Raw genomic sequence first — 27,990 nt, 5'->3', positions numbered from 1 at the left:
TTCAAAAGCACTGAACAGCCAGAAACACCTACTGAAATCAATGCTAGTTAGTGCTCAGAACCAAAGCTAAGTAATTTTTTTTTCACTGAATGAAGAGTTTAATTTTATCATCCAAAATGTTAATTGAGTATTAACCTCCAAACTCATGGATTTGAGTTTGGTTTTGTTCACAGAGTAAATGTCTTTACCTCCATTTTTACCAGACAGCTGCTAACGCCTCCACCTGTGAGTGGAAAATTAATAATGAACTGAAAATCAGTAACAATTCAGTCAGAACACAGGAAGGCTACTGTGCTCTGCACATCTATAACATCTTCCACTGCTGTTCATCTTCCATGGTCACATTCACCATCAAACACAAGCAGAAAAAACTAAAGACAAAACAGAAGTCACCAGCCACACAAGGTGTAGGCAGCTAACTGGGACACAGAGCAGTTCTGGAAAGTGACACCCACAATTACAAAACCCACTGTCCTATCTCTGACAGAAGCCTAAGGAGTGATTTGGCCAATTTGGGGGTTTGCCATAAATCTATGTTAAATAAGGATCCATTGACATGGAATGTGTAGTCTGTCTAATTAAGACAAATTAAACTGGGAGTCCAGGATGAAGAGATAGAGGCTGGCAATGTGATACATGGACACACAGGTCCTGAGCTTTCCTTGGAAGACCATATCCCTCCTCACTCCCCAAGAAGCCATATTTGAAACAAAGCTGGGTTGTGACACGTCTATTTAGTAGCAAATCACCAGTACTGAGAAGCCCCCACCATCTCTACACAGTCATTTTCACAACACTTATATTTCCTGCCACTGTTCTTTAACTTTCTCTCTTCTCATGTTCATAGCATCATATTTGACCCACAGTTTCCCAAAACATCACCAGCTCCTTAGAGTGTCCTCTAAAGCTTCATGCCATGGAAACCACCCACAGCTGAATAGTATCACAGCATACCCAAGCCTCCAGCCTGTCCACTCAATGGACACAGAGGGGAAGAACCTGCAGTGTAACCCAGGCTGATCCCTTCATCAGAGATCTATCCATACCCAGTGCTCAGTGCTACACCTCAACTCCCCACTTCACAAACTGAAGTGGTATCTGTGCACACCAGAGGAACTGTTATCTGCCCCTCCAGTTCTGCAGAACACCCATCTCAGAAAGAGCAAGCAGGAATCAGCCAAAAGGGAAACATGCATGGCAATATGGAGGGGATTCAGGCACTATGAAATCTCTGGAGTTTCCACCACTGCTCACTCCTAGGGAAAGGCAGCAGTGATACCCTGCTAACACTGCATCCTCAAAAGCCTTTGGGAAGAGAGTAAATACCATGCAGCTCCTCTGGCCAGTAGACCTGGCCTTTCACTCCTCTGAAAGGACAGGGGTACCACAAAGGTATTCCTTTTACCTATGATGGTGGACATGCATCTGTTATTTATAAATAGTATTTCTCTTTGCATGTTCAATACATGTGCATCCTCTTTCAGGACAGGCACCCTAGATTAGCAAAGCTTGACTAGCAGTGGGTAAGGCCTTAGTATACATTGTGATGAACCTCTGCTGACATATTTTCTAAACCCTTAGAGCAAAGGAAAAATGCAAGAATGAACAAAAAGCATCACTATTTTTAATATCAACATTTTATTTTTTTTTCTGAAGATGATGGGAAAATAATTAGTCCTAACATACAGCAGTGATCTCCCATCTTAAATAAACTCTCTAAGAAACTCTGACTGGCAGCAACAAAGGACTAGGAAAACCCAGAAAGTGATGTCCTGATGTGTCAAAAAACAAAGCAGAAGCATGTTGTGAACTCACTAGGAGTTCCTTTGGTGTAAGTAAAGGATGATGACGTGAAGACCAGTGTCACTGTTGAGGACACACTCTACTTTCACACAGCCTACATTAGGGCCAAATTCAGTGTGAAAAGAAGCAGAACCATTTTCCTGGTGCAGCACTGCACTCATGAGGCTGGAACTGAGGCTTGCATTTCTGTAGGCACACACAAAAGCAGCAGGTGCCAGTAGAGATTGTGGCATGTTTTCCCTGCTGCCTTGGCCTGGTCTGACCAAGGCTGGACTCTGCAGCAGACAGAAATGTTCATTGCAATCTCACCACCCTATTCTGCCAGCAATATGAGACTGATACATAACTGCAGGCAAATTCATGGACTTCAAGATTTCAAGCCCTATCAAAGCCCTGGTTAACATTTCTTTATTTATTCACCATAGTGCTTGGAGAGAAGAATGAGAATCAGGCTCATTTCTGGTATCTGGTAGAGCTATACCAGAGAAATAAAGCTTGGCCATAGGTAGGAGTGAAAAATTTAAATAAAAGTTTTGTCATTCTGTCATTGAACCTTGATAAAAGAACTGTCTATAACTCTAAATATAGGCTGTCCATACATCTTCCATAGCAGAGAAGCAAACAAAGTCAAGTAATAAAATATCTATCTTTGCAAACTGAGGGATAAAATTACATAATAGCTGAGTAAAAATCTGAATAACTGTTTGGTTTTTTTTAATTTATTCACCACCTCATATTATGGGTGGGTGATATGCCCATTCTGTAGCAACTTCATATATATTGTATCCTTAAATATTTAGAAGAACTCCAAAGATTTCACAATTCTACATTTAAACCTAATATTTATATAGTAAAGACACATCCTTCTGCAATGGGCAAACTTTGGTTTTCCTTTAGGCTGACTGGTCCACTCTGCCCTCCCTTGCACTCTTCCAGGTCAGGCAGTTGATTATCTGATGGTTACTGTGAATTCTCAGGGCAGTTAATACTTTACAGCAAGGGAACATCAGACTTCCATACTCCATTGCAAGCATGAGCAGAAGCTACATGCACTTGCATGTAACGTTATGTGGAATTAATCCTTTCTATCTTATATTTTTTAACTGGGTATTCCACTAATTTTTTTCAATTCTTCTTCACATTAAAGTTGCTCTTGATATTTTGCACAAGTTTTAAGTGATCATAAATATTGTAATGGTTTTCAACAGAATAATACATTTTGACACCCATACATTATCACTCTCCTTTGTCTCAATTTTATTTCTCTTACATAGTCTATGTCTTATTTCTTTATAACTTTTGTCTTTGTCCTTCTCATTCTTACATCTCATTTATTTTATTGCATTATTTTTCTTTCCATTTTCCTTTCTTGGTAGACTACAAAAAAAAGTTTGCAAGTACTTTAGTTTTACAATATCCTAATACTATTTTAGGGAGGCTTTAGGAAAAATTCTCAACTAATGAAATTTTTTCTGAACCTCTGTTCTCTCTGAAGGAACGTTTTTATGCCCTGTCATCACAATGTTGTATAATCAGCAGTCAGGGAGCATCATGTGGGCATGGATGAATTCTGCCTGCACTGGCTGCACAGAGGGTCAGACTGATATTACAGGACTTGTCACATCTTTTCTGTGTGACAGTCTAGAAGACTCTCATGGGAACGCACTTTCCCAGAGAAATGGGGTATCGATAATGTCAGAACCAAAACAGTTTAAAAAGTTGGAGAAGACCCAGATAAAAGAAAGGGCTAGAATTTAAAGTATATATAGACAAAAATGGTTTTCTTCTCATTCTGTTGCACTACTATGGCAAAGCCCTTCTCTTCATGGTGTGTTTTGACAGCTTGCCTCCCAATTTTCTCCATTCCAAATGAACCAGTAACACAAAGTAGAACTGAACCTGGCAGACTGCTAGCATGGCACCCAAGCAGAAACTTAAAATGTCATCTGTATTCAGGAGTGGAGGGAGAAGTGGCCCTTCACAGAAACATCTCTGTTGGAAAAGACTTAAGAAAACATAACAGAAGAGCAAGGAATGCCTTTGTCTAGAGTCTAATTGGCTTAATTACACTACTATAGGGCTGCTCTACTCTGCCACATCTACACATCTTTTAAACACCTCCAGGAATGGTGACTCCATCTCTTCCCTGGGCAACCTCTACCAATGTTTGACAGCTTCTTCAATAAAGAAATTTTTCCTAATATCCAATCTAAAACTCCTCAGTTAAAGCTTAAGGCTCATCTCACCACTTGTAACTTGGGAGAGGAGACCCACACCCACCTGGCCACAGCCTCATCTCATGGAGTTGTAGAGATCTAAAAGGTCTCCCCCAGCCTCCTTCCCCTAAACACCCCCAGCTGCTCCTCCTCAGACTTGGGCTCCAGACCCTTTCCCCAGCTCCCTTGCCCTTCCCTGGACATGCTCCAGCACTTCCATGACTTTTTTGGACCAAGTAACAGAATATTGAACACAGCACTCAAGGTGTGGCCTCCCCAGTGCCCAGCACAGGGGGACAATCCCTGCCCTGCTCCTGCTGGCCATGCTATTGGTGACACAGGCCAGGATGCCACTGGCCTTCTTGGCCACCTGGGCACACAGTGGTTCACGTTCAACCCCTGTTGCCCAGCCCTCCCAAATGAGTTAATGAAAAAGATGCTATTCACTGACAGTTTGCCACTGGAGTGTCAGAAAATTATTGCAAAACCCTATATTTCTTACTTTTTAGAAGTTAACAACAAATACTTCCCATTTTCTTAAACAATAACAAGCATGAATTTTGCTTTTGCTGTATTTTTTTGCATTATTTTCATCTGTTCTAATGAAAACACAACAAATACTGCAGTGAAGTGATTAGTCTAGGGGAAAACATCCTATTTTAGCAAAAGCCACAATAATTTTGATTTCAGTAAAAACTGTCCTGTAGCTCCTTTCCCTCTCTTAAGGAACTGTGAACATTTTAAAGGCTATAAATACTGAACACACATAGATTTACCTTCCTGCATCTAATATGAAGTAAGCAACTGGACTGCATTAAAATACGATCTATTTTCTACTTCCAAATAGGCGTATAAAGGAAGACTCCTTTCCAGCAATTCATAATAAAGGCAACACACAATGGGGCATATTCTCAAAACTGAACAAAGCTCTTCATCTTCTGTCTATTTTTTAAATATACTGGGTAGAAAAAAAAATGAGAAACTTAAATTTATCAGTTTCTATTAACTCTCTAGCAGGCATATCTTGAGAGTTAAATTCAAATACTCCTCTCAATAAAAATGTCCAAGAAAGAGACCTATTGTGACATTTTTGCATTTCAAGGTTTAGTTGATTTTGCACAAGAACATTTCTCATTCTCTGCAACACATCTGGGTTCTTCCAGAAGCTATCAGATCAGCTTAACAGTAACCTGAAACATATGGCTACTGTGAGAGAAAAATAAGTGTAATATCTTGGTTTCCTTGTTATTTCAGTCCTGGGAATCCAGCAAATGGCAATATTCCTTACTAGAGGAAAACCTCTTTCCTTCTTTCTGCAATTTTTAAGTTTTTTTCTGTGGTCTTCAACCTGGATCCTATGGTCTGACAAGTGTCTGCCAGGATGAGCAAAAGAGGCTGAAGGAACCCTAAGTTTAATGCATTTCACAAGGAAAATTCATAATTGCTAAATAGCATCCCTCCTTCAAAATCCTTTTAGATTTCTTGTCACAATTCACATACCATTAGACAGGTCTAACTGTGAGCAAGGATCAAATTTAGACCAAAACTTTAAATAAATTCTGTGCAAGTGAAAAATGGCTACCTGCTCAGACACTTTTTGCAATTAAAGGTGACAAATTACTGCTGCAGAAGAAACTAGCTTGAGGTCAAAATCTTACCACTGTAGAAAATAATAATCATAGTTTTGCTTTTCAGCAGAAAAAAAAAAAGGCTCATGTCTATGTCGATTCCTTGTTAAAATAAAAGTTATATTCAAAAAATAAAAAATCATAAATGCCAGCACAAATCTTCTATTTCTGTGACAATCAAGTTAGGTTTTTCCCTTTTCAGCTAGTGTCACTTCTTCCTTTTTTAAAGAGCAACAGAGAGCAAGTTGATTTCAAATGGAGCATAACTGGAAACACAGGATTTTGGGTGTCTCTTTTTCTGCCAATGTCTGAAGTATAAGCTATGGTGGGGCACAGGCTGGTATGTTGCATCAGGAAATTATTTTTATTATATTTAACATACTTGGAAACAGTAAAAAGTATTTATCAAGGAAATGCATCTTAACTGCAGACATTACAGAGTTTCTAGAAGGTGTAAGGAAAATGAGTATGGAATAAACAAATAATGATCAACATTTTGTAATGGTAGACAGTAACAGATACTGGGAAAACAAGTGAGAAGAACTTAAAAGGTACAGATTGCTCTGGTGGTTGATCCCATCTGGCAGCCAAGCAACCACCTAGCTGCTCACTCTCTCCATCCCCAATGGGACATGAGAGAAAATAGGAATAACGAGAATGAGAAAGCCTATGGGTAGAAATAAAGACAGGGAAATCACTAACAAAGTACTCATGCAGGCAAAACAGTCTCACTTAAGGGACATTTAATTTACTGTCAGTAAGTATAAATATTTAATTAATGATTCATATACTGGGAAGAAATAAAAGAGGAAGAAAAACCTCTCTCTTCTCTGCCACAACCTTGTTCCAGACCACGTTCCTTGTCCTTTCCTGGTCTCCACTCATCATGTTACCACTGTGGGCCATACTCAGCCCCTTGGGTGATGGCCAGAGGATGAAGGGTCAGACCACAGCAGTTTTTCCTCAGTCACTCTCTTTTTCCCACTGTTCTCCTCCACTGCTCCTTCCTTATTTGTTCCTTCTGCTCCAGCAGAACCTTCCATGGGCCATGGTCCCTTTGGGAGAGACCTGCTCCAGCACGGGCTCACCAATGCTCCACAGATCTCTGCTGTGGAGCTCCTGCTCCTGCTCTGGCCCTGGTTGCTGTGCCTTCCTTCTCTGCCCATGGGTGCCCCTTTTCCAGGCTGATCCCACAGGGGTGCCCCCAGGGTGGCTGAAGGGCTCAGCTGAGCTGGGATCTGGGTGCTGAGCGCAGGGCAGCCCCAGCCTCTGCTCACAGAGCCCATCCCAAAGCCCCCCCCAGCAAAACCTTGGCAGGGGCACCAAATAAAACTAAGTGTAAGGTACAGACCAAAGATTTAAAGTATTAGGAAAAAGGTTTTTGTAAATAGCAAGCATGGAGGGTGGTTTTGAAATACATGCTGCATTCTAAACAATGTAAAATATCTACCTTAGCAAAAGCAATGAAATAGGAAGATCTTATTATAAATAATAAAAATAGTTAAATGAGAAAATTAAGTGATTAAATTATTAATCTGCAACCAACTGCTTATGTCTGGAGTAGTGATTTTCTCTGAAAAGATCAATGAATCTGGAATTGCTTATTGCATTGATGTCTAACATGAGAAGGAGCAGATTTTTTTTCCTGAAAATAAGGTTTTTCTAAAAGTTTTTAAACTTCTTAGTTTTATGTTGATAAAATTTGTTACTTTTTTATTCTATCATTAAGAAAGCCTATAAAGTGACATTTCTTAGCTTTATATTTACTTTGTTTAATACTTACTAATAGCAGGAAAGGACTCTAGACAAATGATGGCTTTGGCCATCTGTTTCTCAAGATCTGTTTAGGAAAATTTGGAAATTTGAGAAACTGCTTGTAAAACAAATAGTTTCTTCAGTCAGGTCTTCTTTCCCCCATTCCTATTCCAATTTCATCTTGCTTCATCTAGAAGAGGAGGGAAAAGCCTCACAAAGCTGCAGGTCCCAAAGTCTGCACATCCTGGGGTGGATTGGCTACAGACCTCTAGGCTCCACAGGGTAGTTCTTTCAGAAGTTTATTTCACTGGGTTCTTGTGGAGTTCAAAGCCCATCTGAGCTCCTGCTGCACACATTTATATACACAATTTGGTGGGGTATTGGAGAAGACCAAGGGATTTTGAAATTCTTCTTGATATTCATTGAAAGTAAAACAAAGAGTAGTTGTGGGACACTTTTACTGCAACAACCTAATCTTCCAGTAAATCTGATACAGCCAGGCTGTACTCTGACAGTATTTGATGCGAGTTACCAAAGGCATGAAAGCAGCTCTCCAGAGTGCTGCCTGAAAACAGCAATGCAAAAATTCAGGTATTGAACTACAGCTACTTCATCTGGCAATAAAGAAAACTCCAGAGGATTTCAATGGTTGGGTGATTTACATTCTTATGAAATTCCAAATAGTTTCTCCCATAAAAAAAACAGAGTTTAAGATATACCTGCTCCCTTACTTTCCCATACACAACTTAATCTAATAATCTAAAGCCAAAACTACTGCAGAACATAAATCCGGAACACATTTTGGATATCAATCAGGATGCTTTTAGACATAATGAATCTCTACACCCTAAGTGTGCTTAAACTGCATAACTTTCTACACAGTTTCCCAAAGGCCAGAGCATCCCACAGCAGCTGCAGAAGAGGAGCCAGAGGTAGAGGTAGAGGTAGATCTAGCCTCCTCTGGCATGGCACATCCAACCAGAGAGCTCAGGCAAAGCCTTCCAAGAGCTTTGAAGATAACAGAGAGGTTCAAGGCCTGATCAGAGACATACTGAGGATCTGCTGGCAGGCTACAACATACTTGGCCTGGCTGGGCTAATAAAAAGGTACCAAACATTCAGAAAAATCCCTGCAGCACAGCTGGACTGAGCAGTATGTTTAAGAGCAATGAACCCCATTTCTCAGCCTGTTCAGCAATAGGCTCTTGGAGTTTATTTCCCCACCTATTTCAGTGACTTCAAAATTGAAGAGCAGCTGGTATGAATACACACCATACATGGAAAGTTTAACTTCAAGGACAACTGGCATTAGTGCTTCTTCCAGATAGGAAAATGACACCATGCATGTACCACAGCACTGACCAACCTCAACTGCAGTGACACAGACACAGTGACAAACACACGTCCAGAGAGCTGAATGATACACTACAACAGCCAGGATCAAGCAGAAGTGCAAAATTCCAGCTTCCTTCCACAAGTAACACCAGCTTCCTTACCTTCCCTCTGCCAGGAGATCAGCTCTACCACAGGTCCCAGCAAAGTCACCAGCTCCTTCCTAAGAGCCACATCAAACAGTGAGCTCAGCCCAGCCCTACTTACTCAAGGAATGCACATCTTTGTTACAGCAGCTGTTTCACACGGGGTGTGCTGCAAACCCCAGAGAGCACAGAATGCATCTAGAGCACACACTTACGCAAGCTTGGCTCTGCTGACGTAGAGGATGACAGCATAAATCTAAAAACATTTTCAGCTTCTCTTTGAAGAGAGATTTCCTTTCTCGGCCAGCACTATTTATTCAGTGCAGAAGAGTCACTGGGTTTAAAAACAGGATGACTCATGCTTGTTTAGATGTTTATAAGTTATGTGCAGTTACGGAAGATGTTTGGAAAAGATGTCAGAAAGGTTTAAGCACTGTTCTTTGAAGGTGGGGTAAAGTGATAGCTAATGTATTCATTTCTGAGAGCAGGGAATTGAGCACTAAAATCAAAGTGACTTGGCTTTTTCCTTCATCATTTTATCAGTCTACACCTCTAGTTAACAAAGATCTTTTAAATATAAAACAGTTTTATAACAGTGTGCAGTGTTTAAACACATAGAAAACATGATAGGGATTGTCTTGACATCACAGCCTCAAAAATGGCACCTCAAAAATGACGTTTTATAGCAAAGACATACAACTATGGCTGACAGGACTGTAGAATTGAAGCAATAATGCTCAAATAACCCAAAATAGGGTTGTTTCTTACTCCTGTCTGTATAACAAGAGTAGCACAATTTATCTACCACACACAGTGGTAAATATTATGCAATTATTATTATAATTCTAAAATTATTATCACTTATGGATTTGGTTTCTTGCTTGGATACCAAGGGCAGAAGAAGAAAGTTGTGTCATACCATCCACTATCAGCTACTCTTGAACTCTGCTGCTCTGTACTCACAACAGTCCCAACAACCCACAGAAGGCAAGAGACAGAGAAATAAATTTGTATGCCACGTGGAAGAGTTTGTTCTTTTTACTTACTGTAGGGTCTCACTGATTCCTACTCCACATCTTTTCCTATCCCCTAGAAAAGGAGGCAAAACAAAGCTAATGCATAGCACACCCCAAGCTAAATCTCCTCTTCCCTACCCTTCATAAAAGCTAAGTAAAGACAAACTAATCAGAGAATAATTAGCTACAATTTGCACAGTTTTGTCACCATAAGTAAAATAACTTTTTCTCAAGATTAAAGGGACTGGAAAGCACTATGCAAAACCTTTCTTGACTTTTTCTTCTCAGGGGAATTTTTGCAAAGCTTTCTTCCAGTACTTCGTGCAAGGATCAGATTATATATTTTAATTTACTTTCTCTGTAATTAGTCTAAAAAGCTGGGTCATATGAATATTTAAGCGACTTTAATTTGAGCAAATCTTCTACAGGGATACACATTATATGAGTTAGAATTTGGGGCACTGAACTCAGTATGCCCACTGGTTTAAGAAGCACTAAACAGTCTTGGAGGATGGGCAACTGCAAATGAGATTCTGATTTTCTCCACCCCAAAGAAACCAAGAATTTATGCATTTGCTTAAATTTAAAAAAGGTCTATAGAGCAAGTTCTCAGAATAGCAATCTAGGTCATGCATAAGGATATGGTCTCATGTTCCCCTATCAAGCAGAATCAATGATTTAAAGGAGTTGTACCTTTGCTACTGATGTGTGATAATTCAGTACAGTGCTCTCATAAACTGTTTTAAACTAATTTATCTTCCTTTCCACTGAAACAGATCTCAAACATACATATTTTACAGTAGAGGGGACAGCAAGATTTTGAACAATTTTGTCTCCTAAGGAAACAATTTTGTAAGAGTAAGGCTTTCTATTTGGATACCAGCCTAGCTGGCAGCTGATAGTTGGCTGTTATGTAGTGCCCACTGAACAAAGAGCTGAGTGCCTCCTTTTGCTTTCACTTGGATTGTCTGCCCTGCGAGCAAAATAAAACTTTTCCAGATCAATTGGTTTTCCTAAACACCAACAGTGAAGGCAGCAGAGGCACACAGACAGGAGAGGAAGGGTTAAGAATTTTCTCTTATTCAGTGTTTGGAGAATTACACACAGAAATCACTTAGTCTTCCTCTGAATTCCAGATGCACCAAAGAGCTGCATGCCAAGCAATGTATCTACCTTTTAAACCAACTATATGGTGATGGCAGTGTTTGCTCACTGCATAGCACAGGCAAGAGTCAGGACTTCCTCAGAGGTTTTACATTTTCTTTTTTTTTTTTTTTTCTCAAGAGTATTTCATTACTAAAGCAAGATTAGTGCTGTTAATATTCTAAAAGTTCCCAATCTTCTGTTAATGTGCTTGAGCATGAGATGACTTTATTACTGACAATTTGATTAAATATTTTCCTTTATGATGCTGACCTCAAGTATTTGAGGTCAAAATTTTTCCTTGATCACACTATGATGTCATCACTGTAAATAGTGTAACATGCCAAGTGTTTATTGCACTTCTTGTTCTTTAATAAAATACGTTAGTCTAACACTGTATTAATGTATCATTTGGCTTGGTATGTTAAAATTTTAATCTAAAAGATGATCAAAACCACATGTTCAAAAATGCTGCAAACTTAGAATTCAACAGCAAGTCTTCTTACCCCAAAATTTCTCAATCTAATATTCTTTCAAATGGAACGGTTTATCCACAAGTCTATTGACATCTGAAATCAAGGAATTTTAAATTAAGTGTCCATTTTAATAAATGGACACCAGTCTGTCAGTACTATTGAAAACTGTCAAAAGTAAAGGATTTGTATATGCTAAATTGAGCTTAAGTCAGCTGATGGATGATTGAAAAAAATAAACAAGCTTATAAAGATTAAAAAAGAAATAAAATTGCAGGAAGATTTTTGCACCTGTAATAGAAGGGGGACAATTCCTTCCAACTATTAAAAAAAAAAGTCGATGAATCTGGAGAGCTGACAAAATTTAATCCAAAATGAAATCTAGTCTAAAATTAAAACCTAACTTAAAACCAAAAAAATATAAACCAGGGCTTGCAGTATTTTACATTCAACAGGCATTATGTTTAACAGACTTTGCATTTCTATTGATACCTACTTTTACCTCATATGTAACATTAATATGAACATAATATTGATACAGCTATGAAATTGTTTGCTTATAGCTGTATTTTCTGGAACTGTTTTTTAAGCAGTAGTACAGAGGAGTATTTCTCCTTATCACCCAGCCATAAGATGAACTTCTTTTAGATTGGACAAATCAGAACTTTTGCTGCACTTCATTATAGTCAGGCCTTCTACAATTAGGTCAGTTGTCAGGTCCTCCACCCATTCTCACTTTAGGTTCCTTGTAAATTGTGACAAGTATTTTTCTTTCCATGCAAGAAGTCCAGTGACATTGTCTTTTTACTGTTACACATGGAGGAGGGTTCATGCTCTGTCACAGATGTGATGCAACTATTACACACATTTCTGTTGCTTAGTACTTTATCAATACAATATTAATCAGATTTTACAAAGATCAACACTGATCTGCCATTTAGAAAGCCTCTTCAACAGTAATGATTGCAAGGCAAGGAAGAAAAAATATCTCCACCTTACACTTACAATTCACATCCAAGACAGATTTAACCCAAAAATGCAATTTGGGAAAGGCTTTGCTTGAGCCAGTTCCTGTCTGATGTCCAGATTACACAGTCCAGTCAAGCCTGGGCTCTGTGCAAGCTTCAGAGGAGCAGCAGGAGCAGACCTGAGCAGCACAGCTGCAGATTACAGAATCAGAGAACCATTCTGGTTGGTCTCCAGGTCCAACTATTTGTTACCCCAGCACTGCCAGGTCCACCACTAAACCATGTCCTTAAGTGCCACATTTCCATGTCTTTTAAAAATACCTCCAACCATAGTGACTCCAAGCTCTTCCCTGGGCAGCCTGCTCCAATGCTTGACAACTCTTTCTGTGAAAAAAAATTTCCAATATCCAAATTTCCTGATGCAGCTTGAGACTATTTCCTTTTGTCCCATTGCTTGTTACTTGGGAGAAGAGACCACCTTGCTACTCCCTCCTTTCAGGAAGCTGTAGAGAGTGATAAGGTCCCTCCTGCCCCTCCTTTTCTCCAGGCTAAGCAACCCCAGTTTCCCCAGCTGCTCCTCATAAGGCTGGTGAACAAACAGGGCCTGGCCATGACCATCTCTGCTCAGCTGGGTTTTTAACATATATTAATATTTTTCTGTGGTGATCACACAATATGAGAGACACTCAATAGACAGGATGGCAGGGCTTTTGTCAGCATCCCAGGCCTGTGGTGTTGGGATGTGGGATTTGCAAAGGTTTCTCTTGAGGGCTGCATTCACACAGAGCTCCGGACAGGGAGTGTGCTGCTTTGCAAGCCATCTCTTGAGCATTATCACTGATGATGGCACAGATAAATGACAGGGACATCCTCAATTAACAGAGAGCACGGAAAAGAAATCTATGGATATGCTCAGAGGTAAAGCAGTCGAGCACCCCTCCCCTTTTGTCTCAACTCCATCTCCAAATTTTTCAGGATCACAAGAGGTTTCCTTCCTACCTCCTCCTTCCAGACACTCAGGTAACTCTTAGTCAAAGCTCCTTCAGAAAACAAGTCTAGCACAATCTTCCTTGCACAGAGCTGGAAGTTCATGCTGTGTTGTGTTTGCTGAGGCACTTCTTCATCCTGTGCAAAGCACAGACATGCAGATCATGTTTTTGCATATTTCCCTGTCTCTTTTTCACAGACTGTCTCACACTAACATGCTCCTCACCATCTCAAGGCTATGCTGGCTATAAAAAGAGTTGTGAGGCAGTAGCAGCAGGCAGCCAGACCTGCAGCAACCATGAAGCAGATGTGGCTTCAGAAAATGTGTGCTTGCTTTAGATCCTGAGCTTTGGAGAGCTTTGTATATCAGAGAGCACATGGACTAAGAATTAATTAATTTCCCATTAAAAGTTTTAGTGACAAAATAGATTGTGCTCACTCCTCTAATACAGCTGGGAATTTATCCTCGTCTCCAACGTGTAGTTTCCCTTCTGGTAATGTTCTGTGCTTGTTTCACACAGTGAAGTGTTTGATAAAGTCAGCCTTGTCCAGAAGGATAAATCAGAACAATAAAATAGATGTCCAGATCCTAAATAACTGCTTCATCTGCTTTGTTTCACCTTCTGCTTGGGTGGCATTTTCTGTTTTTCAGTTACTGGCTGGGGCTCAGACTTTGGACATTTTCTGTCCTTGTAATGTGTTATTTAAGCACTTCATAGCAATGGTGGAAAGAAACAAAGAAATAACTGGACACAGAGTGGGAAGCTATGTCATTTGGGTGTGCTGCTGGAATTGGATGGCCAAGACCAGGATTATGGAGGACACAGGAATAGCAACAACTGCACATGATTTGGGTCTTCCCTTTCAGCACAGTAACTGCATTACCTCACAGTTCAGTCTTCAGGGTCACTCATTTGCTGTGCTGCTTCTGTACAGGCTATCCACATAGACACTGAGTCCCAACATTTCATGTTTAAGGTGCACTGTGACCCCTTTGAGAGACGTGTGTTCGGAGTTTTTAATGACGAATGCAGAGGTTTGGGAGTGGTATAAAAACTGTTTTACAAAGGTGCTTGAAATTGTCTTTGTAACAAAGAAGGCAGACAGACAAAACACAGCAAAATTTTCCAACATTTTCTTCGTTGGACACTAACATACAGACTCCTACACTCAAAAGAATCAATCTCTTACTATAAATTAGGAAAAATATGGGGAAAAAAAATGGAGCTTTATCTGTTTCTAGCTTTCCATCTTTTCTTTTTGAAGTTAAATTAATTAATAAAATGTAGTTAAAGAAAAATATGGAAGACAGTCATTCAAATTTTCATAGCCTACTACTGCAAAACTACTACAAATGTAAATTTTTCACCAGACTAGTAAGAACTGAAAATGAATATCTGTGTTGAAAACTTCTTTCACTCTAGTAATTTGAATGTGCATGAACAAAAGTAATAAATAAGCTATTCAGATATATAAACTAAGCAAAATTCTACAAAAATATCATCACATATAATGTGCATACAGACTCTGTAGCACTAAAGAAGATAATACTGAACACCTAAGTACTTCTGAGCTTTTATCTCCCCCTTGACTGATCCAAAACCTGCTGACATTCAGCTCTGTTGAGCACAGTTGATTTTAAGTGGCTTTACCCAGAGAACTGCTTGGGTTAGACACTTTATGACACACCAAGGAAAATGCCCCACTGGAAATCAAAATATTAAGAGCCATCTCACTTTTCTCTTGGCTCTCTTCTGTAGTTGTACAACCAAAAGCTTTGGCAGCTCTGTTTTAGAAACAACGCTATTTTTAAAATATCTCTTCAGACCTAGAATTTTTCTGTAATTTTGAAAAAGCTCTAATTAAAAACAAGAAAAAAAATTGTAAATCAGAGGAGATATCAGTTTAAAACAGCAATATTTTCTTCAAAAGAAGAGCAAAAATATACCATGAAAACAATCCTTCAGAGGCACACAGTGTTATTTTACATCTTAATACACTTTTCAGTACCAGCACTTTTCCTTCTCTCCACATTAAATCAGAGGCTAACTGGCCTTAGTAACTTTAGAAAAAGCAATTTCTTCAATTCCCATAGTATCTGGCTCATGGTGAGCACTGGTAATTTCAAACACTTACAGGAGCACATTACACCTGCTTTACTGTTTGCTACTTTTTCTGCAGGATATAATTTTCAAAAAAACATATTAAAATGTTTAGGAAACAAATTGCTGAACAAAAGTAACCTATAGCATTATGAAACCACATAAATAATTATCAATCCTGAAGTAAAATATATTACAGACAGCTACTGCAAATCTCCTTGAAATGCTATCAAATCACTCTAAAAGATTTATGCCTTATTTGATTGCAAATTAAACACAAAGCAATTACAGGTAAAAGCTCTTGGATACTCCACATATACCCACAGTTCCTGAATACCAAGAATCCTGATTTTCATGCAGGTTTCAAACAGCACAGTTATACACCTTACTGACTGTGAGAGAAAGGGACAGATGCATTTTACACAGTTCACTTGCAAAATGTTTAAATACATTGGCATCTTCAACAGACTTGGTATTTCCAAGCATTAATGTTGAATAGCGCTCTTATTGGCAGCTTGCTATTCTACACATCCAACAGCGTGCAAATAGGCATCAGCTACATTTCTACTTTCTATCAGCTACTTTCTTTCAGCTACTACATTTCTATATTTGAGCAAGCATGTGCAGCTGATTCCCGTCTTATCCACCAGGAAGTCACTGTAAATCACAGTGTCAAAGAGACCTAGCAGCAATCCTGTATTCCTCAATCAATGCACAGGCTCATCAATATTATATGGACCCTCCTAGTTGCATGCAGAGCCTTAGAAAAGGAGCCAGGCACAGCTCAGCTAAACAGGTATGTTTGCAATAGCAGAAAAAGTGGGAATGTTTTTATGTTTTCTTTTTTGTTTGTTTGTTTAAATATTGTTTCACTTTCCATTAAATACCCAGCATAACTGTGACAGTACAGGAACTGCAACACCAGCCTAAGAAACTCTTTTTCTCTTCATCAATCCTATTCCCAAGAGCAGCCCAAACCTGGAACTTACACAGAGAACATAAGAAAAATGGCAAACATACTATTCCTCTGTATTTATTCTGCTGAAAATTGTAGCTTAAGAGCTTGGTGAATAGACCAAAGAGATTATCTCTGGACTACTGTGTTTGAACCTTTTTTCAACCTACTTATGCTTTTGGTTCCTGCAGGAACCTGTGGCAGTTTACTTTGGTCTGGGTGAAAAATCAGTTCCTCTGTTTCTGTGTCTGGTATCCCATTCCTGGGCCTGGGAATATATTTAGCATAAACAACATCATTTTCTATGAAAAACACCACAATATGTCAGTGTGCTGATCACACCTCACCCCTCTCTTCCCCCAGTCAATACTCTGGCTCTCACCAGCATGTGATGACCCCATTACAGTGATCACCCTCCTGTCAGCAGCACAAGAAGACCCTTTACCACCAAGCACTGCCACCAGGTTGTGGGGACAACATTAGGGAGTAGGAAAGGGTACCAGCATGTGAGATATTGCCCATAATACTGCCCTGTTATTTTAGGTCAAGTCTGAGTCTAGACTGTTGTTATTGTATCACATGCAGATTATTAAGAGTTTGACCCAAACTGTAGCACGTCCAGGTAAAGAAAAGCCCTAGAAAGCAAGAAAGCTACACTAATTACTAGAAATTCTGTTCAACTGAAAGCTATGATAATTGCTAAGGATATTCCTCAAGCTATGCTAAGAGTAGCTAAGCTGCATTAACTGCTAGAAATAGTAGATAAGAATAACCTATGCTGATTATTAAAATTGTAATGCAATAATAAGGCTCTAATTATAACTACAACCCTGTGGCCAATCCTTACTCTGCCAAGGATCCCTGAAAGAACCTGCATGTCCCTGGGCAACAACTTCAAACCTACCAACAGCTAAATGTAATGGATGCTGCAGAGACATTATATGTGTGCATAGCTACATATACTCAAACCAGAGTCCCTGCATACCTTCTCCTTCTATGGAGGTCATGCCATACCTCTGAGCAGCTTTTTCTCCCTCCTCTGCCTGTTTCTGGTAAAAACTGATTACACAAAAAAACCCCAAAAAACAACAACAACAAAAAAACCCTAACTAATGCCAAAATTTTGCTGTATACAGCAACCATCCATTGCCATTGGTAAGCACATGCCAAAGCAAATGTGAAAAACTGCTTGAAAGTTTTCCATATAAGTGCAGACAGCTGAAGATGGCTGTGCAGCTAGAATTCAGGTTTGTGTCTTTGCTCAATTTTGTTGCACTTGAAATAGGAAAACAAAAAAACAAACCAACAACAAAAACTGAAACAGGTAATTTCACTTTATGTGTTATAATACTTCCATATGTGGTTTTCCATATATAGGGCAACCATGCTAGGATATTCCTTATTCAAAGTAAGCATGATGAATTATAGAAATATTAATTAATTAAGTATTTTGAACACAAAGCTGTCTTGGGGAAGCATAATTTGAAATAAATATGTTACTTTTGAGTTGCATGCTAAAAACCATACCAGTTCCAGCATTCTGGATTCCTCTCCAGTTGTCAAGCAAAAACCTAGGGCAGACCTGTCTCTGGTTAACAAAGTGCCACAGCTCAATTACACAGTGTAAGAGAGACCAAAGGCTTAGATTTTGTGCTTGAAAGAGCCATTTCTGTCACCATGGAACACAATTTGCCCTTTCCAGGACAGAGTATAGTGCTTTCCCTTGAGCCTCTGAACGGTGTCCAAATTGCTCATTACCCAAGAGATATATGGCATGCCATTAACATACTACATAATCTTCTGTGGGCTCTCAGGTTCCATCACAAACTTTCCCTTCTGCAGCTACTGAGAAAGGTGGATCTGTCTCATTTTGAAGCCTAACTTAACATGCAGCCTCCCACTGTATCAAAGTAAGTAAGCCAAGGAGAACTTGGAAGCTTCATGGAGCACTCTGGTTGGAGTCTGGGCCATATAGCAGTGACCTCACCCAGATCTTGATTATTTGAGGACACAAAGACATGTGGGTGAGAAGGGTCCTCATTTGAGACAGTGAAGAGCTCAGAAGCAGAACACAGGCACCACTCAATATAGAAATGGCCATAAGGCACATGCAAATTTGCCAATAAAATCTAAAACAAAAGCTAAAACTGTTGGGCCCAACAAACTCCCTGGCAGACTTTGCTACTGCCCTACCCAAAAGAAATATGTGCTCCAGACATGAATTTACAAAATCAATTTTCAAACAAACAGAGCACTTCTTGATAAAAACAAGTTAAACAGTTCTATTCACATGTAAGGAAGGACAGTTTGCTAAAAAAGGACCTCAAACCCCAGGTCAGGCTCCATTTTGCTGCAGGGACATTTTATCCCAAAATATGCCAAATGCAGGCTCCAATTACACTCTTGACCATGTGAGAATTGTCACCTCCTTAGATCTTGAAAGGAGATGTAAATTTATATGAAGTGATAGAGTTAGCCTTTAAAAGATCATCCTGAAGTTTGGGGGAAAAACAGGGCACACAGAAAACGTCCCACATGCAAAAATAAAGATCCTCCCTTCCTTGAAAACTCTGTCTTAAGGGAGAGGTGCCTCAGACTTTAGCCACTTGACAAAGTAATATTAGACCATTTAGACCAAATTCCTGTTTCTTTCATGACAATTTTCCACTTTCCAGCTTGATATAACTTAATTCATATAGTCCTGTTCAAAAAACTAAAAAGAAAACTCAAAAGGTAAATAGCCAACAGGAATAAGCAAGACACTAGCACTGCCTGAGGCACTTCTGCTGAAAGAGAACTAATTAGCTTAAAGATGCCCAGATGAACCCAGCAAGGGAACCACTAAGTCCCCAGGTAAAAGATCTGTAAGATGTAAGATATTAAGAGGTCAGCCCTATCATTTTAACTGTACAAATGCAAAGAAATAAAACTTGAATCAGTGATTCAGCAACAAAAAATCTTTCTACAAATACTTGTCTGAAAATTAAATTTCAGCCTAAAATTGCAGTCACACGAAAAATCTTTCTGCAAATGCTTGTTTGAACATTTAGTTTCAGCCTAAAATTACAGTCACACTGAGAATTTAATTATGTTAATATTATGGGCCTTAGGAACTTCAGATTCAGTCATCTTTAGATTTTTGGAGGCAGAGTGGGACAGAAGGAAAGAAGGACAGAGCTACATCACCATCCTTTTAAAACAAGAAAGGAAAAAGTACAACAACAACAACAAAAAAACGGATTAAAAGATAAGTAAGAAAAAACATTACAACGACTGTAAAATGAAATAACATTCATTTCTAAAGGGCAGGAATTCTGAGGCGTGCACAGAATCTATCAGGGACTTGTTACTGCAGACAAGTTTGCATGACTCATGCTTAGCTGCTGATGGAAGCGCAGCAGAATAAAGCTCCAAAGCATGTCAGGAAGGCCTCGGAAGCAGAGAGCCCATCAGTTTCACATCATGGTCAGCCTTGTTGCTCTATCTCCCCAAGTGTCACTGAGATCTAATCTTTCACCAGCCTAACATTTCTACCAGTTTCTAATGTTTGTACTGGCTCCTGGGACCTGCTCAGAACAGCTCAAGGAAAACAAGAAAAGAGGGCCCTTCAGGCTGCTGCTGCCAAGAAGCTGTGAGATGTGTAACAGCCCTGTACAAATCACTTCAGGGCTGTCAGAGCATATCCAGACTGCTTAACTTGCATGATCACACTGTGTTCCCTGGTGCTCTTATATTGCATACCACAACAGAAGACACTGGCACAAGCAGGGCACCCTTTACACCCATCAAATATGTGATACAGCATCTTGCCAGATCAGCACAGCAGCTGCCTCCATCTGCTGGGAAGGGGCAATTTCATCGTGGGAGGTTTTGCCTGTGCTCTTCTGCCTATTGACAGCAGTCTCAGGAGAAAAGGGCAGCACCAGCAGAGCTCAGCAGAGTTCTGCAGGGACACCAGCACCAAGTAGGAGCCCTCCTGCCAAAGCAGCCACCAAGGACTGCATGACCAGGGAAAGGTTAGAGGGAAACAAGTTCACGCTCTCCCTGAAAAAGGCTGAGGATGGCAAACCCTGTTGGCAGGGCTGTGTATCTGTGGGGTCAGGGTTGCAGGCAGAGCTCCCTCTCCCTCCTCCCAAGCCAAAGCACAAGTTCGAGGTTACCAGGGGCAGTCACAGGAGTGGCTGCCAAAAGCCATGAATGGTCAGAGGCTCTTGCACAGGAGGCCTGGGGGATGCACAGCTCCCTGAAATGTGGGTCAGCACATGCAGAAGGGTCCCAGCAGGCATCTTCTAGGCTGGGTGTCCTTTCAGGAATGCTCATCTGATTAACTTCAAGGTGGCCTTGGGTGTAAAAGATACCACAGAGTATAACAGCACAACAGACACCTATTCCCTGCAACACACTTCGGTAAAATTTAAATATTGTTTGCATGTTCTTGTGTGATGATATGTGAATGAAGATATTTTGCACTGATTTTGCTAAGAATTGTGCCATAGGATTAATAGCAATAATATCAAAAAGATCAACTTTAAATAGATTTTTATCACAACTTTGTTGATTAAGGTTGTTAGGGGATTAGACACAAGTTTAAGTCATATAGGCAAAAATTCTTCTGTTTAGAAAGAAGTTCAGGTAAAAAATTTCTTTTACTCCAGGAACGTTGGAAAAATTTGGGTCAGGCTGTTATTAAATAATTTTCTTCCCTTCATCATCTCAGCATCTTAAAAGGGTAAAGCCTAATATATTGCTGGAGATAACATGGTGAAAAGCCCCACATTCTTTGTAAACACCATATGGTTTTACACTGTATAATACACTGTACAGCACCAGGTCTTTACTTTGGGGATTCACATCCTGAGATAAGTAGTTTTAATTATTGCATCACATATGGGGTTTTTTTATATTCCAGGAAGCACATCAGTTTATATTTCAGTCTCTGTGAATTTGTTCAAATGTTGGAAAAGAAAATAATAGAATCATTTAGGTTGGAAAAGACCTTTAAGATCATCGAGTCCCACTGTAAACATAACACTGACAAATCCATCACTAAACTATGTCCCTAAATATCATATTTATACATGAAGAGATAGTCATAGCACTAGACTACTGATTAGCTTGACTTTACCTGCTTGAGGGTTATTTCATCTCTCTACTGATGAGAGGGAAGTCAAGGGAAAATTGGTCAGCAAAATGTGATGTGAATGAATACAACTCTGTGTGCCAAACACTGTGCAGTTCTCTGAATTCAGGCAGAGAGCTCATTTGAGCAGAAGCTGTGCATTGGGGATTAGGCTGCTTTTGTTAGAAATGCTCATAAAGCAGAACTGTCCTCAAATGGCAACAAAATTGAAATTAGGCACTGTGAGAAGATCAAACATCTGTATCTAAAGAAATAGCTAATGAAATTGTTCATATTCTTCTTGATTTTAAGTCTAATATATACCAAATTTTTCTTTACCAGAATGAAACATTGAGTAAAAACTTGAAGGGTAGAGGAAACTAGCCAGGAAAGGAAAACATCCATAATAAAACAAAGCAGGAACTCCTTTAATAAAATTAGACACCTATGGCTACTGTGCACATGTATGCTCTGTGCATCTATGTGCTGATGTGCATATGTGCTTGTTCTCCTAATGCCTCCCCTGACTGTATAGAAAGCATATACAGGAAAACAAAAACCAAAACGCAAATGGAGGACAACAGATTATTTATTTTTTTCAGTTTGACACCTTGAGTGTAACAGGATTTGGGGATATAAATCCTAGTTTTGATGCTACATGCAGTTTTCTGAACAGCATAATTTCCTTTAAATGCTCAGTTAAGTAACTAGAGCAGATACTTATTTTGTTTAAACCCCAGTTACAAATTATTGCTTAGGTTCCTGCAAGGATTGTAAGGCAAAATATTTCTGCACTCTATAGCTAGGAGGGGGAAAAAAAAGCAACAACACAACAAAATACTAGTAACTGAGAAATTTCTTACAATTTTTCTTCATGTAAAGCTGGAAATATAAAATACAATAGAGTTTCTGTTTCAGCACATATCTTAGATCAAGTCAAACCAATGGCATGGGAATTGTTTGTCCAAAGTGACTGTGAGTTCTCATTGCTTGATATGCAGATCAGTTCTCATGCACTGGCATAACAAATTGTGTTTCTATTGGACATGGTGCCAGGTTTTAGTGATGCATTTATCTGTTCTTGAGGCAAGTTAAACAATGGACCATGAAACATTGGAGCTTACTTACAACCAATGAGCCAAAGTCACAAAAAGGTTTCTAAACTTGTCCCTGTAGGAACTATCAAAATAAACATAATAAGCACCAAGAAGAACACAGAGGTTTTGAGGCATTTTCTTCATTCTGAAAAACTTAAATTGTTCAATGCTTGCATTGCAAACAAGAATTAGGGTATTAGTGCCAAGTCTGGTCTGTTGAGTACAAAAAGTGGTGTTAGACATGCATTTTTTACTTTTAAATCATAGAGATCCACTCCAAATTTTTTGTTTTAAATTCTGGTCTCTTTCACAGCACCTGATGTTTGTGTGTCATGGGCCTAGGCTGTCTGTCAAGTACCAACCCAACTCACTCCTCCTCCTCAGCAGGACACAGGGAGAAAATAAGACGGAAATGTTCATGGGTCAAGATAAGAACAGGGAGATCACTCACCAATAACCATCACACGCAAAATAGACTTGACCTGAGGAAATTAATTTAATTTTATTACAAATTAATAACAAAGTAAGATGGTGACAAATAATTTTAAAAAAACCCCAAAAACCACCCTCACCAACCTTCTTCCTTCCCAGGCTTAACTTCACTCTTGATTCTTCCATTTCCTCAATTTCCCCCCACCCTTTCTTAAATATTTTACCCCACCACATTGGCCAATGGGCTCAGCTGTGCCTCAGAGAGTCCACCCCACAACCCTGATTGACACCCAATACACACTGGTCGGTTTAAGACACATAAAAACCTGATTCTTTGCAACAGGTTTACAACTTTTAAGGAAGAATTGTAAGATTGCATTAATTCCTCTCTCCTCTAAGTTACTTTCAAGTAACTTTAGATACATCCAAAGATTTCTAGGGAGCTCTGTGAAACAGAAGTCACAAAGATGGGCCTGGCTCACCCATCCTTACAGCTTCTTACGGTGTAAACATTCCATTTTTCAGAGAGGGGAAAAGCCGTGTAGTGATGCAGAGGGAGGAAGGGGAAAAGCAGTGCCTCAGGAGCAGAAAAAAACCCATTCCTGCATTACTAACATTCTACTTTCTGTCCAAGAAGGGATGAGCAAACACATCCTGGATAATGGTTACTGAAACACAGACTCTTCAGAGAGCAGAGGGCTGTAATATCACACCAGGCAGATTTGTGCAGTTGAAAACGAAACTGCTGTCACTTTGTGAGATTTATTAACAACACTGCAGTGTTATAGGAGTTGTCCTCTGCAAGTCCCAAGTAACAGCATCTGATAGATCTTCCAGGATATTCATCTTTCATTGGGCTCTTAAAGTACACTGCAGGTACAGGTGGTTTTCCATACAAGCTAGGAGTTTGGTCTGGGTTGCAAGAGACCTGTAATTCTCACCTAGTTAATACTCCTGTAATGAGCAGGACATCTTCAACCAGATCAGGTTGCTCAGAGCTCTGTCTGACCTCACCTTGAATGTTCCCAGGGATGGAGCATCTACCACCTCTCTAGGCACACGTAATAGTCTATCTCAACTTTCATAAAAAGTTATCACCTTCTATATCAGGATAGCTCCAGTAAATAAATATATTTGCTCTCTAAGAAAAGAGAATATTAAAAATTTTCACGCAATTACAAATATCCTCAATTAATTCTGCAACCTACAGAAATATTATTTCAAGAAAACCATGATAACTAAACATTCTTTTGTGATATTCATGCTACATAATCAAAAACACAAACTCCTTTTTTCCAATTTCAAAGCAGAGCTTTTTGCCCCACACCTTCCCAGCACTTATGCAAACTTGTAGACAGTCCAGTCATATCCAAAGCTGTAAAAAGTCAAGAAGTCAGTCTGCTGTCTGTGCTGCTATGCCCTCGGTGGCACTGCAAGAGCCTCTCGGAGCTGGAGCAGAGCGGAGCATCCTGTACAGCCCAAAGCCAGGAATGCGGAGGGCTGGGCTTGGCTCAGCCTGCGGACCGGGAAGCACCTATGGGACAAGTCACACCGCTACCTAGAGGAACGATGTACTTTACTCGGTGTTACCCTGCAGAGGGTCCCATAACCCTGTGTCGGGATCCCATCTCTGCAGGATTCCATCGCCCGCTGCGGTGGGAGAGAGAGGAACCGCCCTTGGCGCACCCAGCGCATCCCGTCGGATTCTGGGCGGGGGGTGCTGAAACAACAGCTCCTAGAGCATCCCGTACGGCGGGAGGGCACGGGAGGGGGAGAGCGGCTCTGTGATCATCCCTGGGGCACGAACACCGCCCGGGGACCCAGAGCGGCTCCGTGAGCATCCCTGGGGCACGAACACTGCCCGGGAACCCAGAACGGCTCTGTGATCGCCCCTGGGGCACGAACACTGCCCGGGGACACAGAGCGGCTCTGTGATCATCCCTGGGGCACGAACACCGGTGGCCTCGCAGCTCCGTTCGCCGTCGGGTCGTGGCGGGGGAAGCAACGGTGCCAGCCCGGCCCCGTCCCTGCCCAGTCCCAGCCCCTGCCGCTGCCCTTGCCTCTGCCCCCGGCGGAGAACGGGGAGGTTTCAGCGAGCCCCGCGGCGCTGCCGGTGGGCACGGAGCCATGGGCAGCACCAGCACTGCGGGCAGGATCCGCCAAAGGACACAGCCCGTGCCCCACAGACGTGTAACAGCACATGTTGAAGTACGCCCGATGTCACTCTGGGTTGGGTTTAACCCTGAATGACAAAATAAATTTCAGTTTCACCCACAGAGTGTTCCATAGAGTGTGGAATGCGATGTGCACAGGGAGCACGTTGACCTGCTGGAGTCTGGAAGAGGCCACCGAGACGATTCAAGGGATGGAGCATCTCTGCTATGAAGAAAGTCTGAGAGAATTGGAATTATTCAGCCCAGTAAAGGGAGGGCTTCAGGAAGCCAGTTCAGAAAAGAGCCTACAAGCAAGTTTGCAGGGGGACTTTTGACAAGAACATGGAATCATGGAAGGGGTCAGTTTGGGTTGGAAGGGACCTTAAAGATCATCAAGCTTTAATGCCCCTGCCATGGAGAGTAGGAACCCATCCCGTGCTGGGTGTCCCAGACCAATATTCTGGGTGGGGTCTCATGAGAGATCTTGAGATCAGCTTTTAAATAAGCTGATCGATACATGAATGGAAAAGTTTATTTAGTGTATCACCTGGTACTTGCAAACTAGCAGTGTGAAATACGTCACTACAACACTATTAAAGCAGCAGTGTATTTTTTAGTGGACAGGCTCTAACCTATTGGGCTTATGTGCACCATATAGTGCTCCTGTGAGTACAGAAGGTTTGCAGGGACAGAATTTTGATATGTGTAACACACTGCACATGCCAATGCATCTGATCCACAAAAACATCACCAAGCACTAGCACTTGTCCCAAGTGTTTGTATCCTTTTCTACCACGCATTTGGACTAAGCACAATTTTGTCAATTTGTTCTTTCATGCATAGGTCTGTAGTCTGAGGAACAGGAGGAGAGAGACTTTGTTAGAATGTATTGATAAATTAGAAAAAGACAAATTATAAGGGCACATTGAGAAGCATTTAGTTTTTCTAGTTAACACTTTTAAGTCTGAATGACACTTTTGTTCATGTTAGTTTTCAACAAGACATTTGGTTCCAGGCTAATAATTTTTTATATCATCTAGCAGGCAGTGCTAGATGCATGCTTGTGTCAGAAGGTTGGAGGCTGCAGCATACTTTTAAAAAGTATATATCTTTAGGGAATTTTTTTTTCTTCTTCTTCTTTCTCTTAAGATTAAAAAAAAAAAAAAAAAAGGAAATAGTTTTAATTAATCTGTTCACTCTGAGACTTTTTCTGAAAAGAGACTAGATCTTGTTAAAACTTGACAAAATGTTTTGGGTGGTTTTTGCCATTTTGATGGCTTTTTTCCCATCCCACAGAATTATGCATCATGGGTATCCATCATGGGTACAATGTTTCACAGGGATGTATCAATTTCAATGGAAAGGTTTCTATATGGCACATTTTTATCACTTGGGGTCCATTTTTGTTACTTCCGAAAAAACACACTAAACTTAAAATTAAAAGAAAAAAATAGTCTTTCTAATCTGAAAACAAACACTTTCACACAAATTCATTTGTGATGTTGATATGAGTGGTTTGGATCTGTTCAAGCACAGAAACACATGGCAAAATCAACTTGGTTAGAGAGTTCAACTTGGAAATCATAGATCTGTGTGAGCATGGCACTTGTGTGGCTGGGCATCAACACAAGCACCTCCTTATTTTCATGCACCATGACAGATTCTTGATCTCCTTTTTTACCATATTAATTTAGAAGCAAACATGTATTAAATTTAGAAGCAAACCTATACAGATCTTCCTTCTGAGGCTTTCAGTTAAAAGGCTGTAGCTGTTTGACAACTTCCATGTGGCTCAGGGCACAGTTAAGAGTGATGCTCTCAAAATGCAGGCTGGATTTTCATATTTCACCATTGAACAGTGGATGTAGAGTTTCATGTCTTGGGATCTATATCCAGACCATATGTTTGTGCTACATGAATCTGCCAGATTGAGGTACACGAAACCAACGTCAGCTGCTGCCCTCCTCTCTCATTTCTCTGACACTGGTGATTTCAGGCATTTCATTGTACTCATGCAGCATCATTACTCCTACAAAAGCCCACATTTCAGATGGAGATCACTGACTTGCCCAATCAATATATCCTCAAAGAACTGCAACGTTGTGCTGAGCTGGTTACCATGTGTCTCTTACAAGCATTTTTTTTTTGTTCAAAGGGTCTTCCCAAGGGAAAAAAAAAAACCAAACAAACCACAGATTCTTGCTGGTTACAGCCTTCTGTCACTGCCTACCATGCGACAGAGTGCATAGAAACAGTTTAATTACAAAGGGATAGAAAGCTGTTAGACTTAACCCAAATCTGAGAATTCACGGATAAAACCTGGACAAAGTGTTCTATGCCAACATAAAGAAGCATTGACAAGAAGTGAAGGGGGGGAAAAAAACCCAAGCCCAGCAGTGAAGGTTCAACAGCTGGCTTCTAGAGAAAAGTATTGCTTGGCACCTTGATCTTGCACATCATAAAAATCCAACTAGTCCAAATAAATAGGAGATCTAGTTGCAAATGTATCTGGAGTTTCCTAAGTTTGCATATATTCTTTTCTTGTATTGGATTCTTGAGAAGAAAAGCAACTTCCCCTGACGAGAAATAGCCATGGTGGTAGTAGGTTAAGAAATATCCATGCACACTTCTCATGCAGTTATATTTTGCCAATGGTTTATCAGGAC

The 27,990-nt window shown here is 40.2% G+C and overlaps 1 protein-coding gene across 11 annotated transcripts in view; it reads right to left on the bottom strand.

Annotated features, from left to right (window-relative positions):
- OXR1 (oxidation resistance 1) overlaps positions 1-27,990 on the bottom strand; it is a 282,332-nt gene that overhangs the window by 170,278 nt on the left and 84,064 nt on the right. Inside the window, exon 1 of one of the 11 annotated variants that reach the window (XM_033082686.2) lies at positions 13,479-13,578. The exons of 9 other annotated variants lie outside the window; for them this stretch is intronic. The gene's annotated coding sequence lies outside the window, so the exon portion shown is untranslated. Of the gene's footprint in view, positions 1-8,897; positions 8,994-13,478; positions 13,579-27,990 lie in introns of those variants that run through there. One more of the 11 variants, XM_033082694.1, reaches the window with a different exon arrangement.

This window comes from Catharus ustulatus, chromosome 1 (assembly GCF_009819885.2).
Source record: "Catharus ustulatus isolate bCatUst1 chromosome 1, bCatUst1.pri.v2, whole genome shotgun sequence".
NCBI lineage: Eukaryota > Metazoa > Chordata > Aves > Passeriformes > Turdidae > Catharus > Catharus ustulatus.
This window is presented reverse-complemented; position numbering and strand designations above follow the sequence as displayed.